General features: G+C 44.4%; 17 non-coding genes across 17 annotated transcripts; 12 read left to right on the top strand and 5 right to left on the bottom strand.

The window, feature by feature from the left end:
- The first annotated feature begins 183 nt into the window (after window positions 1-183).
- Window positions 184-255, top strand: TRNAA-CGC (transfer RNA alanine (anticodon CGC)). Its single transcript has one exon. It is a non-coding gene; the product is annotated as a tRNA-Ala (tRNA).
- Window positions 256-454: 199 nt separating this feature from the next.
- Window positions 455-527, bottom strand: TRNAM-CAU (transfer RNA methionine (anticodon CAU)). The gene has a single exon. It is a non-coding gene; the product is annotated as a tRNA-Met (tRNA).
- Window positions 528-1,524: 997 nt separating this feature from the next.
- Window positions 1,525-1,610, top strand: TRNAY-GUA (transfer RNA tyrosine (anticodon GUA)). Its single transcript is given in 2 exon segments — window positions 1,525-1,561; window positions 1,575-1,610. It is a non-coding gene; the product is annotated as a tRNA-Tyr (tRNA).
- Window positions 1,611-1,739: 129 nt separating this feature from the next.
- Window positions 1,740-1,811, top strand: TRNAA-CGC (transfer RNA alanine (anticodon CGC)). Its single transcript has one exon. It is a non-coding gene; the product is annotated as a tRNA-Ala (tRNA).
- Window positions 1,812-3,080: 1,269 nt separating this feature from the next.
- On the top strand, window positions 3,081-3,166 carry TRNAY-GUA (transfer RNA tyrosine (anticodon GUA)). Its single transcript is given in 2 exon segments — window positions 3,081-3,117; window positions 3,131-3,166. It is a non-coding gene; the product is annotated as a tRNA-Tyr (tRNA).
- A 129-nt stretch (window positions 3,167-3,295) lies between these two features.
- Window positions 3,296-3,367, top strand: TRNAA-CGC (transfer RNA alanine (anticodon CGC)). The gene has a single exon. It is a non-coding gene; the product is annotated as a tRNA-Ala (tRNA).
- Window positions 3,368-4,851: 1,484 nt separating this feature from the next.
- TRNAA-CGC (transfer RNA alanine (anticodon CGC)) lies at window positions 4,852-4,923 on the top strand. The gene has a single exon. It is a non-coding gene; the product is annotated as a tRNA-Ala (tRNA).
- A 199-nt stretch (window positions 4,924-5,122) lies between these two features.
- On the bottom strand, window positions 5,123-5,195 carry TRNAM-CAU (transfer RNA methionine (anticodon CAU)). The gene has a single exon. It is a non-coding gene; the product is annotated as a tRNA-Met (tRNA).
- Window positions 5,196-6,407: 1,212 nt separating this feature from the next.
- TRNAA-CGC (transfer RNA alanine (anticodon CGC)) lies at window positions 6,408-6,479 on the top strand. The gene has a single exon. It is a non-coding gene; the product is annotated as a tRNA-Ala (tRNA).
- A 199-nt stretch (window positions 6,480-6,678) lies between these two features.
- On the bottom strand, window positions 6,679-6,751 carry TRNAM-CAU (transfer RNA methionine (anticodon CAU)). Its single transcript has one exon. It is a non-coding gene; the product is annotated as a tRNA-Met (tRNA).
- A 997-nt stretch (window positions 6,752-7,748) lies between these two features.
- Window positions 7,749-7,834, top strand: TRNAY-GUA (transfer RNA tyrosine (anticodon GUA)). Its single transcript is given in 2 exon segments — window positions 7,749-7,785; window positions 7,799-7,834. It is a non-coding gene; the product is annotated as a tRNA-Tyr (tRNA).
- A 129-nt stretch (window positions 7,835-7,963) lies between these two features.
- Window positions 7,964-8,035, top strand: TRNAA-CGC (transfer RNA alanine (anticodon CGC)). The gene has a single exon. It is a non-coding gene; the product is annotated as a tRNA-Ala (tRNA).
- Window positions 8,036-9,519: 1,484 nt separating this feature from the next.
- Window positions 9,520-9,591, top strand: TRNAA-CGC (transfer RNA alanine (anticodon CGC)). The gene has a single exon. It is a non-coding gene; the product is annotated as a tRNA-Ala (tRNA).
- A 199-nt stretch (window positions 9,592-9,790) lies between these two features.
- TRNAM-CAU (transfer RNA methionine (anticodon CAU)) lies at window positions 9,791-9,863 on the bottom strand. Its single transcript has one exon. It is a non-coding gene; the product is annotated as a tRNA-Met (tRNA).
- Window positions 9,864-10,860: 997 nt separating this feature from the next.
- On the top strand, window positions 10,861-10,946 carry TRNAY-GUA (transfer RNA tyrosine (anticodon GUA)). Its single transcript is given in 2 exon segments — window positions 10,861-10,897; window positions 10,911-10,946. It is a non-coding gene; the product is annotated as a tRNA-Tyr (tRNA).
- Window positions 10,947-11,075: 129 nt separating this feature from the next.
- Window positions 11,076-11,147, top strand: TRNAA-CGC (transfer RNA alanine (anticodon CGC)). Its single transcript has one exon. It is a non-coding gene; the product is annotated as a tRNA-Ala (tRNA).
- A 199-nt stretch (window positions 11,148-11,346) lies between these two features.
- Window positions 11,347-11,419, bottom strand: TRNAM-CAU (transfer RNA methionine (anticodon CAU)). The gene has a single exon. It is a non-coding gene; the product is annotated as a tRNA-Met (tRNA).
- Window positions 11,420-12,206: the final 787 nt, after the last annotated feature.

The following is a 12,206-nucleotide window of genomic DNA, read 5'->3' as shown; positions in this document are numbered from 1 at the left end:
TGTAGCATAAAGTCAGACATCCTTAGGTTGCTGGTTCAAATCCGGCTCGAAGGATTTTTTGCTTCGATTTCCATATCTTTCACTTTTATTCAAACAATACCTTCCATTGATTATGATCGAGACTTTGCAGTCCCTGGGTTTCAGGGATTCCTTGCATCCATCAAACAGCTCGAGTGCAAAAGTGGGGATGTAGCTCAGTGGTAGAGCGCATGCTTCGCATGTATGAGGTCCCGGGTTCAATCCCCGGCATCTCCAGGAGCCTCTGTTCCTTATCTTGGCTTTTTTCCAGAAGGCTAGCCTGCCATCATGCAGAAAGAAGAAGTTTGTCATGCAGTTGGGGTGAGAGCCCCACTTAAATAGTCAGACATTTGCTTTGGAAAAATCTTTGAACTAGGCATAGTTTGCGCATTTCAAGAAAATCGGAGAATTTTGCATTCCAAAAGAAGGAAATAAATGCCCTCTCTGAGGATCGAACTCAGGACCTTCAGATTATGAGACTGACGCGCTGCCTACTGCGCTAAGAAGGCTGTATATAGGCATCTGTACATAAGACCATGAAGATCATCCAGGTACAAGGCTGAAGGATTTTCCTGACTGACATTGTATACTGCAGAGTCAAATGGGGTGATGTGGCCGTCGGTTCAATGCAGGGTTTCCAATCATACAGTCAAACCTTGCAGAAGTGGGGATGTAGCTCAGTGGTAGAGCGCATGCTTTGCATGTATGAGGCCCCGGGTTCAATCCCCGGCATCTCCAGACTTTTGCCATGCTTACCTTGGATTTTGGGCCGAAAGCTAGGCTGGCATCATGATGAAGGAAGAGATATGTCCTCCAACCGGGATGAGGACCCCGCTTAATCTGTCAGACGTTTGCCTTGAAAAATCCCATGAAATGGGGCTATCTCATTTTTGATGATTATAGATCAAAAGAATCCTACTTGTTGAAGACATCAAAGTGATGATTCATCTTGACAACCATAATGCTTTGATGATAGAAATCTGTCGCATCTCTCTTGATCATTGGTAAGGGTTCTTCTTCTAAACCAGAGACTCTTTACAGTAGCTTTTAGAAAAACGGAATATTTTGTTTATCTCAATCACCTTCAATCTACAGATTTTTCCGTTCTCTTTCCTTTTGAAAATGCATCCAAAATGCACGTTCTTGATGCTGGGTGCGTAGTAATGACTCCCATAACTTTCTGTCATTTCTTTCATGGTTCCGCGCAGCCATCCATTTGCCACCAATGCTGCCCAAGGTCTTTGTATCAAAGTTCCTTTCCTTTCTGTAAAATTGAAATTTGGAGCACCCCTGCTTATCCCCAAGCCAAGACAGAACATGAACTTTGGTCTGAAATCCTCCTTTGGGGTGATAAGACGTACCTTACAGTGTGCTCTAAGAACTGGTGACTTTGAGAGGGAGCTGCAGGTAATGTTCATGATTTTCATCGATCTGCTCCTGATCCCCACCCCCACAACCTTTCTTGAGCGAGAGATAATTACAGCGCTGAAAGATACTTCAGCCACTCCTTCGATAGCTCAGTTGGTAGAGCGGAGGACTGTAGCATAAAGTCAGACATCCTTAGGTCGCTGGTTCAAATCCGGCTCGAAGGATTTTTTGCTTCGATTTCCATATCTTTCACTTTTATTCAAACAATACCTTCCATTGATTATGATCGAGACTTTGCAGTCCCTGGGTTTCAGGGATTCCTTGCATCCATCAAACAGCTCGAGTGCAAAAGTGGGGATGTAGCTCAGTGGTAGAGCGCATGCTTCGCATGTATGAGGTCCCGGGTTCAATCCCCGGCATCTCCAGGAGCCTCTGTTCCTTATCTTGGCTTTTTTCCAGAAGGCTAGCCTGCCATCATGCAGAAAGAAGAAGTTTGTCATGCAGTTGGGGTGAGAGCCCCACTTAAATAGTCAGACATTTGCTTTGGAAAAATCTTTGAACTAGGCATAGTTTGCGCATTTCAAGAAAATCGGAGAATTTTGCATTCCAAAAGAAGGAAATAAATGCCCTCTCTGAGGATCGAACTCAGGACCTTCAGATTATGAGACTGACGCACTGCCTACTGCGCTAAGAAGGCTGTATATAGGCATCTGTACATAAGACCATGAAGATCATCCAGGTACAAGGCTGAAGGATTTTCCTGACTGACATTGTATACTGCAGAGTCGAATGGGGTGATGTGGCCGTCGGTTCAATGCAGGGTTTCCAATCATACAGTCAAACCTTGCAGAAGTGGGGATGTAGCTCAGTGGTAGAGCGCATGCTTTGCATGTATGAGGCCCCGGGTTCAATCCCCGGCATCTCCAGACTTTTGCCATGCTTACCTTGGATTTTGGGCCGAAAGCTAGGCTGGCATCATGATGAAGGAAGAGATATGTCCTCCAACCGGGATGAGGACCCCGCTTAATCTGTCAGACGTTTGCCTTGAAAAATCCCATGAAATGGGGCTATCTCATTTTTGATGATTATAGATCAAAAGAATCCTACTTGTTGAAGACATCAAAGTGATGATTCATCTTGACAACCATAATGCTTTGATGATAGAAATCTGTCGCATCTCTCTTGATCATTGGTAAGGGTTCTTCTTCTAAACCAGAGACTCTTTACAGTAGCTTTTAGAAAAACGGAATATTTTGTTTATCTCAATCACCTTCAATCTACAGATTTTTCCGTTCTCTTTCCTTTTGAAAATGCATCCAAAATGCACGTTCTTGATGCTGGGTGCGTAGTAATGACTCCCATAACTTTCTGTCATTTCTTTCATGGTTCCGCGCAGCCATCCATTTGCCACCAATGCTGCCCAAGGTCTTTGTATCAAAGTTCCTTTCCTTTCTGTAAAATTGAAATTTGGAGCACCCCTGCTTATCCCCAAGCCAAGACAGAACATGAACTTTGGTCTGAAATCCTCCTTTGGGGTGATAAGACGTACCTTACAGTGTGCTCTAAGAACTGGTGACTTTGAGAGGGAGCTGCAGGTAATGTTCATGATTTTCATCGATCTGCTCCTGATCCCCACCCCCACAACCTTTCTTGAGCGAGAGATAATTACAGCGCTGAAAGATACTTCAGCCACTCCTTCGATAGCTCAGTTGGTAGAGCGGAGGACTGTAGCATAAAGTCAGACATCCTTAGGTCGCTGGTTCAAATCCGGCTCGAAGGATTTTTTGCTTCGATTTCCATATCTTTCACTTTTATTCAAACAATACCTTCCATTGATTATGATCGAGACTTTGCAGTCCCTGGGTTTCAGGGATTCCTTGCATCCATCAAACAGCTCGAGTGCAAAAGTGGGGATGTAGCTCAGTGGTAGAGCGCATGCTTCGCATGTATGAGGTCCCGGGTTCAATCCCCGGCATCTCCAGGAGCCTCTGTTCCTTATCTTGGCTTTTTTCCAGAAGGCTAGCCTGCCATCATGCAGAAAGAAGAAGTTTGTCATGCAGTTGGGGTGAGAGCCCCACTTAAATAGTCAGACATTTGCTTTGGAAAAATCTTTGAACTAGGCATAGTTTGCGCATTTCAAGAAAATCGGAGAATTTTGCATTCCAAAAGAAGGAAATAAATGCCCTCTCTGAGGATCGAACTCAGGACCTTCAGATTATGAGACTGACGCACTGCCTACTGCGCTAAGAAGGCTGTATATAGGCATCTGTACATAAGACCATGAAGATCATCCAGGTACAAGGCTGAAGGATTTTCCTGACTGACATTGTATACTGCAGAGTCGAATGGGGTGATGTGGCCGTCGGTTCAATGCAGGGTTTCCAATCATACAGTCAAACCTTGCAGAAGTGGGGATGTAGCTCAGTGGTAGAGCGCATGCTTTGCATGTATGAGGCCCCGGGTTCAATCCCCGGCATCTCCAGACTTTTGCCATGCTTACCTTGGATTTTGGGCCGAAAGCTAGGCTGGCATCATGATGAAGGAAGAGATATGTCCTCCAACCGGGATGAGGACCCCGCTTAATCTGTCAGACGTTTGCCTTGAAAAATCCCATGAAATGGGGCTATCTCATTTTTGATGATTATAGATCAAAAGAATCCTACTTGTTGAAGACATCAAAGTGATGATTCATCTTGACAACCATAATGCTTTGATGATAGAAATCCGTCGCATCTCTCTTGATCATTGGTAAGGGTTCTTCTTCTAAACCAGAGACTCTTTACAGTAGCTTTTAGAAAAACGGAATATTTTGTTTATCTCAATCACCTTCAATCTACAGATTTTTCCGTTCTCTTTCCTTTTGAAAATGCATCCAAAATGCACGTTCTTGATGCTGGGTGCGTAGTAATGACTCCCATAACTTTCTGTCATTTCTTTCATGGTTCCGCGCAGCCATCCATTTGCCACCAATGCTGCCCAAGGTCTTTGTATCAAAGTTCCTTTCCTTTCTGTAAAATTGAAATTTGGAGCACCCCTGCTTATCCCCAAGCCAAGACAGAACATGAACTTTGGTCTGAAATCCTCCTTTGGGGTGATAAGACGTACCTTACAGTGTGCTCTAAGAACTGGTGACTTTGAGAGGGAGCTGCAGGTAATGTTCATGATTTTCATCGATCTGCTCCTGATCCCCACCCCCACAACCTTTCTTGAGCGAGAGATAATTACAGCGCTGAAAGATACTTCAGCCACTCCTTCGATAGCTCAGTTGGTAGAGCGGAGGACTGTAGCATAAAGTCAGACATCCTTAGGTTGCTGGTTCAAATCCGGCTCGAAGGATTTTTTGCTTCGATTTCCATATCTTTCACTTTTATTCAAACAATACCTTCCATTGATTATGATCGAGACTTTGCAGTCCCTGGGTTTCAGGGATTCCTTGCATCCATCAAACAGCTCGAGTGCAAAAGTGGGGATGTAGCTCAGTGGTAGAGCGCATGCTTCGCATGTATGAGGTCCCGGGTTCAATCCCCGGCATCTCCAGGAGCCTCTGTTCCTTATCTTGGCTTTTTTCCAGAAGGCTAGCCTGCCATCATGCAGAAAGAAGAAGTTTGTCATGCAGTTGGGGTGAGAGCCCCACTTAAATAGTCAGACATTTGCTTTGGAAAAATCTTTGAACTAGGCATAGTTTGCGCATTTCAAGAAAATCGGAGAATTTTGCATTCCAAAAGAAGGAAATAAATGCCCTCTCTGAGGATCGAACTCAGGACCTTCAGATTATGAGACTGACGCGCTGCCTACTGCGCTAAGAAGGCTGTATATAGGCATCTGTACATAAGACCATGAAGATCATCCAGGTACAAGGCTGAAGGATTTTCCTGACTGACATTGTATACTGCAGAGTCAAATGGGGTGATGTGGCCGTCGGTTCAATGCAGGGTTTCCAATCATACAGTCAAACCTTGCAGAAGTGGGGATGTAGCTCAGTGGTAGAGCGCATGCTTTGCATGTATGAGGCCCCGGGTTCAATCCCCGGCATCTCCAGACTTTTGCCATGCTTACCTTGGATTTTGGGCCGAAAGCTAGGCTGGCATCATGATGAAGGAAGAGATATGTCCTCCAACCGGGATGAGGACCCCGCTTAATCTGTCAGACGTTTGCCTTGAAAAATCCCATGAAATGGGGCTATCTCATTTTTGATGATTATAGATCAAAAGAATCCTACTTGTTGAAGACATCAAAGTGATGATTCATCTTGACAACCATAATGCTTTGATGATAGAAATCTGTCGCATCTCTCTTGATCATTGGTAAGGGTTCTTCTTCTAAACCAGAGACTCTTTACAGTAGCTTTTAGAAAAACGGAATATTTTGTTTATCTCAATCACCTTCAATCTACAGATTTTTCCGTTCTCTTTCCTTTTGAAAATGCATCCAAAATGCACGTTCTTGATGCTGGGTGCGTAGTAATGACTCCCATAACTTTCTGTCATTTCTTTCATGGTTCCGCGCAGCCATCCATTTGCCACCAATGCTGCCCAAGGTCTTTGTATCAAAGTTCCTTTCCTTTCTGTAAAATTGAAATTTGGAGCACCCCTGCTTATCCCCAAGCCAAGACAGAACATGAACTTTGGTCTGAAATCCTCCTTTGGGGTGATAAGACGTACCTTACAGTGTGCTCTAAGAACTGGTGACTTTGAGAGGGAGCTGCAGGTAATGTTCATGATTTTCATCGATCTGCTCCTGATCCCCACCCCCACAACCTTTCTTGAGCGAGAGATAATTACAGCGCTGAAAGATACTTCAGCCACTCCTTCGATAGCTCAGTTGGTAGAGCGGAGGACTGTAGCATAAAGTCAGACATCCTTAGGTTGCTGGTTCAAATCCGGCTCGAAGGATTTTTTGCTTCGATTTCCATATCTTTCACTTTTATTCAAACAATACCTTCCATTGATTATGATCGAGACTTTGCAGTCCCTGGGTTTCAGGGATTCCTTGCATCCATCAAACAGCTCGAGTGCAAAAGTGGGGATGTAGCTCAGTGGTAGAGCGCATGCTTCGCATGTATGAGGTCCCGGGTTCAATCCCCGGCATCTCCAGGAGCCTCTGTTCCTTATCTTGGCTTTTTTCCAGAAGGCTAGCCTGCCATCATGCAGAAAGAAGAAGTTTGTCATGCAGTTGGGGTGAGAGCCCCACTTAAATAGTCAGACATTTGCTTTGGAAAAATCTTTGAACTAGGCATAGTTTGCGCATTTCAAGAAAATCGGAGAATTTTGCATTCCAAAAGAAGGAAATAAATGCCCTCTCTGAGGATCGAACTCAGGACCTTCAGATTATGAGACTGACGCGCTGCCTACTGCGCTAAGAAGGCTGTATATAGGCATCTGTACATAAGACCATGAAGATCATCCAGGTACAAGGCTGAAGGATTTTCCTGACTGACATTGTATACTGCAGAGTCAAATGGGGTGATGTGGCCGTCGGTTCAATGCAGGGTTTCCAATCATACAGTCAAACCTTGCAGAAGTGGGGATGTAGCTCAGTGGTAGAGCGCATGCTTTGCATGTATGAGGCCCCGGGTTCAATCCCCGGCATCTCCAGACTTTTGCCATGCTTACCTTGGATTTTGGGCCGAAAGCTAGGCTGGCATCATGATGAAGGAAGAGATATGTCCTCCAACCGGGATGAGGACCCCGCTTAATCTGTCAGACGTTTGCCTTGAAAAATCCCATGAAATGGGGCTATCTCATTTTTGATGATTATAGATCAAAAGAATCCTACTTGTTGAAGACATCAAAGTGATGATTCATCTTGACAACCATAATGCTTTGATGATAGAAATCTGTCGCATCTCTCTTGATCATTGGTAAGGGTTCTTCTTCTAAACCAGAGACTCTTTACAGTAGCTTTTAGAAAAACGGAATATTTTGTTTATCTCAATCACCTTCAATCTACAGATTTTTCCGTTCTCTTTCCTTTTGAAAATGCATCCAAAATGCACGTTCTTGATGCTGGGTGCGTAGTAATGACTCCCATAACTTTCTGTCATTTCTTTCATGGTTCCGCGCAGCCATCCATTTGCCACCAATGCTGCCCAAGGTCTTTGTATCAAAGTTCCTTTCCTTTCTGTAAAATTGAAATTTGGAGCACCCCTGCTTATCCCCAAGCCAAGACAGAACATGAACTTTGGTCTGAAATCCTCCTTTGGGGTGATAAGACGTACCTTACAGTGTGCTCTAAGAACTGGTGACTTTGAGAGGGAGCTGCAGGTAATGTTCATGATTTTCATCGATCTGCTCCTGATCCCCACCCCCACAACCTTTCTTGAGCGAGAGATAATTACAGCGCTGAAAGATACTTCAGCCACTCCTTCGATAGCTCAGTTGGTAGAGCGGAGGACTGTAGCATAAAGTCAGACATCCTTAGGTCGCTGGTTCAAATCCGGCTCGAAGGATTTTTTGCTTCGATTTCCATATCTTTCACTTTTATTCAAACAATACCTTCCATTGATTATGATCGAGACTTTGCAGTCCCTGGGTTTCAGGGATTCCTTGCATCCATCAAACAGCTCGAGTGCAAAAGTGGGGATGTAGCTCAGTGGTAGAGCGCATGCTTCGCATGTATGAGGTCCCGGGTTCAATCCCCGGCATCTCCAGGAGCCTCTGTTCCTTATCTTGGCTTTTTTCCAGAAGGCTAGCCTGCCATCATGCAGAAAGAAGAAGTTTGTCATGCAGTTGGGGTGAGAGCCCCACTTAAATAGTCAGACATTTGCTTTGGAAAAATCTTTGAACTAGGCATAGTTTGCGCATTTCAAGAAAATCGGAGAATTTTGCATTCCAAAAGAAGGAAATAAATGCCCTCTCTGAGGATCGAACTCAGGACCTTCAGATTATGAGACTGACGCACTGCCTACTGCGCTAAGAAGGCTGTATATAGGCATCTGTACATAAGACCATGAAGATCATCCAGGTACAAGGCTGAAGGATTTTCCTGACTGACATTGTATACTGCAGAGTCGAATGGGGTGATGTGGCCGTCGGTTCAATGCAGGGTTTCCAATCATACAGTCAAACCTTGCAGAAGTGGGGATGTAGCTCAGTGGTAGAGCGCATGCTTTGCATGTATGAGGCCCCGGGTTCAATCCCCGGCATCTCCAGACTTTTGCCATGCTTACCTTGGATTTTGGGCCGAAAGCTAGGCTGGCATCATGATGAAGGAAGAGATATGTCCTCCAACCGGGATGAGGACCCCGCTTAATCTGTCAGACGTTTGCCTTGAAAAATCCCATGAAATGGGGCTATCTCATTTTTGATGATTATAGATCAAAAGAATCCTACTTGTTGAAGACATCAAAGTGATGATTCATCTTGACAACCATAATGCTTTGATGATAGAAATCTGTCGCATCTCTCTTGATCATTGGTAAGGGTTCTTCTTCTAAACCAGAGACTCTTTACAGTAGCTTTTAGAAAAACGGAATATTTTGTTTATCTCAATCACCTTCAATCTACAGATTTTTCCGTTCTCTTTCCTTTTGAAAATGCATCCAAAATGCACGTTCTTGATGCTGGGTGCGTAGTAATGACTCCCATAACTTTCTGTCATTTCTTTCATGGTTCCGCGCAGCCATCCATTTGCCACCAATGCTGCCCAAGGTCTTTGTATCAAAGTTCCTTTCCTTTCTGTAAAATTGAAATTTGGAGCACCCCTGCTTATCCCCAAGCCAAGACAGAACATGAACTTTGGTCTGAAATCCTCCTTTGGGGTGATAAGACGTACCTTACAGTGTGCTCTAAGAACTGGTGACTTTGAGAGGGAGCTGCAGGTAATGTTCATGATTTTCATCGATCTGCTCCTGATCCCCACCCCCACAACCTTTCTTGAGCGAGAGATAATTACAGCGCTGAAAGATACTTCAGCCACTCCTTCGATAGCTCAGTTGGTAGAGCGGAGGACTGTAGCATAAAGTCAGACATCCTTAGGTTGCTGGTTCAAATCCGGCTCGAAGGATTTTTTGCTTCGATTTCCATATCTTTCACTTTTATTCAAACAATACCTTCCATTGATTATGATCGAGACTTTGCAGTCCCTGGGTTTCAGGGATTCCTTGCATCCATCAAACAGCTCGAGTGCAAAAGTGGGGATGTAGCTCAGTGGTAGAGCGCATGCTTCGCATGTATGAGGTCCCGGGTTCAATCCCCGGCATCTCCAGGAGCCTCTGTTCCTTATCTTGGCTTTTTTCCAGAAGGCTAGCCTGCCATCATGCAGAAAGAAGAAGTTTGTCATGCAGTTGGGGTGAGAGCCCCACTTAAATAGTCAGACATTTGCTTTGGAAAAATCTTTGAACTAGGCATAGTTTGCGCATTTCAAGAAAATCGGAGAATTTTGCATTCCAAAAGAAGGAAATAAATGCCCTCTCTGAGGATCGAACTCAGGACCTTCAGATTATGAGACTGACGCGCTGCCTACTGCGCTAAGAAGGCTGTATATAGGCATCTGTACATAAGACCATGAAGATCATCCAGGTACAAGGCTGAAGGATTTTCCTGACTGACATTGTATACTGCAGAGTCAAATGGGGTGATGTGGCCGTCGGTTCAATGCAGGGTTTCCAATCATACAGTCAAACCTTGCAGAAGTGGGGATGTAGCTCAGTGGTAGAGCGCATGCTTTGCATGTATGAGGCCCCGGGTTCAATCCCCGGCATCTCCAGACTTTTGCCATGCTTACCTTGGATTTTGGGCCGAAAGCTAGGCTGGCATCATGATGAAGGAAGAGATATGTCCTCCAACCGGGATGAGGACCCCGCTTAATCTGTCAGACGTTTGCCTTGAAAAATCCCATGAAATGGGGCTATCTCATTTTTGATGATTATAGATCAAAAGAATCCTACTTGTTGAAGACATCAAAGTGATGATTCATCTTGACAACCATAATGCTTTGATGATAGAAATCTGTCGCATCTCTCTTGATCATTGGTAAGGGTTCTTCTTCTAAACCAGAGACTCTTTACAGTAGCTTTTAGAAAAACGGAATATTTTGTTTATCTCAATCACCTTCAATCTACAGATTTTTCCGTTCTCTTTCCTTTTGAAAATGCATCCAAAATGCACTTTCTTGATGCTGGGTGCGTAGTAATGACTCCCATAACTTTCTGTCATTTCTTTCATGGTTCCGCGCAGCCATCCATTTGCCACCAATGCTGCCCAAGGTCTTTGTATCAAAGTTCCTTTCCTTTCTGTAAAATTGAAATTTGGAGCACCCCTGCTTATCCCCAAGCCAAGACAGAACATGAACTTTGGTCTGAAATCCTCCTTTGGGGTGATAAGACGTACCTTACAGTGTGCTCTAAGAACTGGTGACTTTGAGAGGGAGCTGCAGGTAATGTTCATGATTTTCATCGATCTGCTCCTGATCCCCACCCCCACAACCTTTCTTGAGCGAGAGATAATTACAGCGCTGAAAGATACTTCAGCCACTCCTTCGATAGCTCAGTTGGTAGAGCGGAGGACTGTAGCATAAAGTCAGACATCCTTAGGTCGCTGGTTCAAATCCGGCTCGAAGGATTTTTTGCTTCGATTTCCATATATTTCACTTTTATTCAAACAATACCTTCCATTGATTATGATCGAGACTTTGCAGTCCCTGGGTTTCAGGGATTCCTTGCATCCATCAAACAGCTCGAGGGCAAAAGTGGGGATGTAGCTCAGTGGTAGAGCGCATGCTTCGCATGTATGAGGTCCCGGGTTCAATCCCCGGCATCTCCAGGAGCCTCTGTTCCTTATCTTGGCTTTTTTCCAGAAGGCTAGCCTGCCATCATGCAGAAAGAAGAAGTTTGTCATGCAGTTGGGGTGAGAGCCCCACTTAAATAGTCAGACATTTGCTTTGGAAAAATCTTTGAACTAGGCATAGTTTGCGCATTTCAAGAAAATCGGAGAATTTTGCATTCCAAAAGAAGGAAATAAATGCCCTCTCTGAGGATCGAACTCAGGACCTTCAGATTATGAGACTGACGCGCTGCCTACTGCGCTAAGAAGGCTGTATATAGGCATCTGTACATAAGACCATGAAGATCATCCAGGTACAAGGCTGAAGGATTTTCCTGACTGACATTGTATACTGCAGAGTCAAATGGGGTGATGTGGCCGTCGGTTCAATGCAGGGTTTCCAATCATACAGTCAAACCTTGCAGAAGTGGGGATGTAGCTCAGTGGTAGAGCGCATGCTTTGCATGTATGAGGCCCCGGGTTCAATCCCCGGCAACTCCAGACTTTTGCCATGCTTACCTTGGATTTTGGGCCGAAAGCTAGGCTGGCATCATGATGAAGGAAGAGATATGTCCTCCAACCGGGATGAGGACCCCGCTTAATCTGTCAGACGTTTGCCTTGAAAAATCCCATGAAATGGGGCTATCTCATTTTTGATGATTATAGATCAAAAGAATCCTACTTGTTGAAGACATCAAAGTGATGATTCATCTTGACAACCATAATGCTTTGATGATAGAAATCTGTCGCATCTCTCTTGATCATTGGTAAGGGTTCTTCTTCTAAACCAGAGACTCTTTACAGTAGCTTTTAGAAAAACGGAATATTTTGTTTATCTCAATCACCTTCAATCTACAGATTTTTCCGTTCTCTTTCCTTTTGAAAATGCATCCAAAATGCACTTTCTTGATGCTGGGTGCGTAGTAATGACTCCCATAACTTTCTGTCATTTCTTTCATGGTTCCGCGCAGCCATCCATTTGCCACCAATGCTGCCCAAGGTCTTTGTATCAAAGTTCCTTTCCTTTCTGTAAAATTGAAATTTGGAGCACCCCTGCTT

Source organism: Triturus cristatus, chromosome 4_1 (genome assembly GCF_964204655.1).
Source record: "Triturus cristatus chromosome 4_1, aTriCri1.1, whole genome shotgun sequence".
NCBI classification, from domain to species: Eukaryota; Metazoa; Chordata; class Amphibia; order Caudata; family Salamandridae; genus Triturus; species Triturus cristatus.
Note: the sequence above shows the minus strand (reverse complement) of the source record. Positions and strands in the feature narration are given on the sequence as shown.